This window comes from Solanum stenotomum, chromosome 5 (assembly GCF_019186545.1).
Source record: "Solanum stenotomum isolate F172 chromosome 5, ASM1918654v1, whole genome shotgun sequence".
Lineage (NCBI taxonomy): Eukaryota > Viridiplantae > Streptophyta > Magnoliopsida > Solanales > Solanaceae > Solanum > Solanum stenotomum.
Genome location: NC_064286.1, coordinates 18857929 through 18863313, shown reverse-complemented (window position 1 = coordinate 18863313; position 5385 = coordinate 18857929).

Below are 5385 nucleotides of genomic sequence, written 5' to 3'. Positions count from 1 at the left end.
ATTTTTAACACACAATAATGAGAATTAACTCTAGCTCTCTCTCTCTCTCTCATTTTCTCTTAAGGATTACAGCAGCTTTGGAGTTCCTTCTAGGGTTCTTGAAGAAACCCTCATATCTGTAAACTAAGGTAAGAGAAACACTTATGGATTTAGCTTAATTTTCCCATGGAAGACTAGAAAACATGTTATTCATGCTCAATTATAAGTAGAAGGTAGAAGTTCCCACAAGCTACTGCTCACGTTCCTTAATTATTAAGATACTTTTCTCTTCTTCTTTGGTTTAAGTGTGAAGGGAAGTTGAAGTTCTAGAGGAATTCAAGTTATAAGGAGAAGTTGCAGAAATTAAGATTAAAACCTAAAAGGGGAGGCTGAATCGTGATAGTTCTATTGGTCAGAGGATAAGGTATGTAAGGCTATTCGATTTCCTATTTCTTTGGCATGAATCCAACACTTGCATTACAAAAAGTAAGATGTCTAAGTGTCCTTGGTAGTGACTGATCCATAGTTGCAGTTCCTACCTTCTAGAGCGGTAAAGTGAGTACTCTAATATGAGTTTTTTACAAAATGTACGTGCTTACTAAACCAAGTATTAGCATGCAAGGTTTAAACTTGTTTCATCGTCAAAGTACCCTTGGCACGTATTTCCCTTATATAAATCAAAATGATCCTAGATTACACATGGTACATATGTTTATATGTTGGATATACAATCTGCCCATATCCTGCCAACTTGCTTCAATTATCTATATATATGTCATCTTTTCACATGCTCATATGTTCCCTTTATTGGTTATTACTCCCATTGTGTTAGACTATAATGTTACCTCACAAAATCCCTACTTGCTCTATTGTACATTTTATATGTGCTTACTTGGAATATGTATCCATCCTAAAGTTGAATCTGTCCACGTTTTCCCTTGGTTCCACATGCACGTATACCTTGTAGTTTATTGATATTAGTTAGTGAGTATTTGGCTATCATATAGAGTTCAAATCTTTTGGCTGAATGTTAAATGTCTTCATTTGATATGTGCATCAATTTGAGCTGTCAAAATGCTTCTTACTGAGTCATATGCCTCTCCTAAGTATTACACGTTCATGTCACATTTTCTTCCCATGTCATTGTTATTATCGTAAGTCCATATTCATATGTCTTCTACTACTAGTCAATAGTTTCAAATATCAACAATGATTATGACCACCAAAATAGCAATCTCAAAAGAGTTATGATCATCAAAAGAACAATCTCGGAAGAGTTATGAACATCAAAACAACAATCTCAAAGATTAAAGAATATAAGTGAAGCAATCTATATAATTATGGGTGGTAGCCCAGGGGCAAATGCCTAGCATGGGTTGATCCCAATTGGTATGGAAGGGTGGCAGCTCAATTTGTGGAATTATGAGGACAACATCCCAGGGGTTAAAATGCCTAGCATGGGTCATCCTCTTCTACCGCTGATCATTTGTATAAATATGCCTCATAATATTATAATGCAAAGAAAAGTAAAGAAAAGAATGTAACATACACGATTCCACAAGTATAAAGCAAAGGTGGTCTCTAATCCCTATCTATTAATATTTGGTTTCACTTGAGCTCTCATTTTACATATGGTTGTATTATGAGTTACATATTCAGTACATTCTTTCGTATTGACGTCCCTTATTGGGGACACTGCATTTCTTACTGCAGGTACAGGTACTCAACTAGTAGATCTTCCCAATAGAAGCACATGATACTCAGCGGTTGTTGGTGAGCTCCAGTTTGATTCGGGGCTTTACCAAGGCTTTACTATGCGTATTTCATAGTGGCACAGTCATGGATTCCAGCAGAGGCTTTGTAGATATTGTAAAGCTATCATATAAATTCATAGTTTCACTTGTCACATGTATTGGTTCAGCTAGTCAACACGTGTTGTAGATGAAGCTTCTCATTAGTAAATATATCTACATAATAGTAGTTTACTTTCTTATCATAGGTGACTTGTAAAGCATGTGTTCATATGTTACTTTTCCGCCTCACCTAGGGTTGATGTGTGACAAATGTGGTATCAGAACAGTTCATCCTAAGGAGTCTACAAAATCGTGTCTAGTACAGCCTTACTTATGAATGTGTTGCGTGCCACATTTATAATTAGGGGGCTGCTTGGACATTTAGCAAAAGTTACCCTCCTTCGTAATCCAGATCGTGCGATAGAGCGAAGTTAAGAAGTCAATTTCCGCTTTCACCTGATCATGTTATTCATATTATGCTTACGATGGTTAAGGTTAACGGTAGCTCGAATGTCTACATGCAATCTACCGAAAAAGATCTGAAGTTATCAAAATTTAGACTACATTGACCTCATTTTATTCGACCGTCCCAGTCCACAAGGTATCTAAATGCTTTTATGTTATAAGAATTTTAAGTTGCATTTTTAACATTTGTATCACGTTGGTTCAATTAAGAAAAATATAGTATGGTTATCCATTTGCTTAAAAATGATGGGTTACCTAGTTACATGTATGAGCTATAGCATTTCTAAGCACATCTTCTTAGGAGGATGTATCCAACTCTTGGGTTCTATATTTCCTCCATATTTATAGGATCTATTCATATAGAGGACACTTGTTAAGAGTCTATATGATATACATAGAATTTTTAGCATTACACATGTTCTCGAAATTGATGTTGTTGAACAAATTTTTTTTTCGGAAGAAGGCAGTGGNAGCATGGGTCATCCTCTTCTACCGCTGATCATTTGTATAAATATGCCTTATAATATTATAATGCAAAGAAAAGTAAAGAAAAGAATGTAACATACACGATTCCACAAGTATAAAGCAAAGGTGGTCTCTAATCCCTATCTATTAATATTTGGTTTCACTTGAGCTCTCATTTTACATATGGTTGTATTATGAGTTACATATTCAGTACATTCTTTCGTATTGACGTCCCTTATTGGGGACACTGCATTTCTTACTGCAGGTACAGGTACTCAACTAGTAGATCTTTCCAATAGAAGCACATGATACTCAGCGGTTGTTGGTGAGCTCCAGGTTGATTCGGGGCTTTACCAAGTCTTTACTATACGTATTTCATAGTGGCATAGTCATGGATTCCAGTAGAGGCTTTGTAGATATTGTAAGGCTATCATCTGAATTCATAGTTGCACTTGTCACATGTATTGGTTCAGCTAGTCAACATGTGTTGTTTATGAAACTTCTCATTAGTAAATATATCTGCATAATAGTAGTTTACTTTCTCATCATAGGTGACTTGTAAAGCAAGTGTTCATATGGTGTACTTGTCCGCCTCACCTAGGGTTGAGGTGTGACAAAAGTGGTATCAGAATAGTTCATCCTAGGGAGTCTACAAATTCGTGTCTACTAGAGCCTTACTTATGAATGTGTTGTGCGCCACATTTATAATTAGGGGGCTGCTTGGACATTTAGCAAAAGTTACCCTCCTTCGTAATCCAGATCGTGCGATAGAGCGAAGTTAAGAAGTCAAGTTCCATTTTCACCTGATCATACTATTCATTTTATGTTTATGATGGTTAAGGTTAATGGTATCTAGAATGTCTACATGCAATCTACATAAAAGGATCTGAAGTTATCAAAATTTAGACTACATTTAGCTCAGTTTATTCGACTGTCCCACTCCACAAGGTATGTAAATGGTTTTATGTTAAATGCATTTTAAGTTGCATTTTTACAATTTGTATCACATTGGTTCTATTGAGAAAAATATAGTATGGTTATCCATATGCTTAAAAATGATGGGTTACCTAGTTACATATATGAGCTGTAGAATTTCTAAGCACATCTTCTTAGGAGGATGTATCCAACTCTTGGTTTCTATATTTCCTCCATATTTATAGGATCTATTCCTATAGAGGAGACTTGTTAAGAGTCTATATGATATACATAAAATTTTCAGTATTACACACATTTTTGAAATTGATGTTGTCGAACCAGTTTTTTTTCTAGAAGAACGCAGTGGCACAATCTAATAGGTGGAAGTATTAGTGCAATAGTGTTACTATAGATACCCCTAATTGGCAGACAATCCCCAAGTTCTCACCATATATTATCCCGAATATGTTAATATTTGGCTTTTATATGGTATGTGCCAACAACCCTGAATAAGTACTAATAACATTTGTATTCTTTTCATGGTTATAAAACTTACGGATAAGTGAGTCAATTTTTGCAAATGATATATGTATGGTAGTTCCTATTATGATCTATGGTTTGGCTATGGAGGATTAGTATGCGACTAAAGGGTAAGGTTAACAAAAGGAAAAAATTGATTGGTTAGACCTAAGTTGTGATTAGTCAGCTTGTACATAGTGGGATTAGAGTACATGAAGCTACTAGTTTTGATTAAAATGTACTTGTTAGATAGGAAGCATGTGAGAATGAAGTTTGAATTACACATGCCGAATATGTACGTAGAGCTTCTCGTTAGAAAGAGATGGAATATGTCAAATTCCCTAAACATAGGAGTAGGGATGATATGAGGATGCTATAGAGGAGTGAGATAGGTGATTATGAAAGAGAGGTTGCTAAGTGTATGAGGCAATAAAAAGGTATCAACTCTTCAATCCTAACGAGTTATAATGGCGCACCCGGTAACAACTTTGTGAACCTTTGTTAGACAGAGAAGTCATTTTAGTATTGATTCAAGTCTTTTCTATCAATTTGAATGGAGCTACTACAGGGTTCATTTAAAATATGCCTGCAGTAATTCGTCAGTCATAGTCTAGTTAAGGGAGAGGAAAAATTGATCATATGCTAGTTGTTATAATTTGCTATCCTGCATGGTAAAAGAGTCGGAGCACCCTCATTTGATTGAAAAAAAAATCTATTAGTATGGCCAGACCTATCTTGTTAAGCCCAAAGGGGCTAACTCTAAGATTTTATGAATCATGATATAAATTTATAGGTACCTGACATTTACATGTTATTAGAGTTTATGTTTTATGGTGCGTTCAAGCTTCACTATTTATTTTCTATTTCGACTTTAATAGGGCACCAGGCATTGAGCATGATATAGCACAAGCTCGTAATGAAGGCAAAGTTGACCTCGGCCTCCTACTCTAAAAGATGAACTATTCTGAATTTTCTTTTTCTATCTTGACTGTAGTATTTATATTGACCTAGACGGAAGCCAAATCCCAATAAAAGAACCTATAAGAATGCTTAGGAGATTGAAGAGAGTAGATGGGGAAATCAATTGTATGTGTTTAGGTGAGTAAGGAATAGTAGCAAAACTATCCCACTTGTGACTTAACGCTTAAGGCAGTGTGTTTGCCCTTACTATGGTAGAGTGCTTCTAGAGGGTATCTCGTAGTTTCCAAAGATGGTTTGTTATATAATTATACATGCTGCATGTTCTATA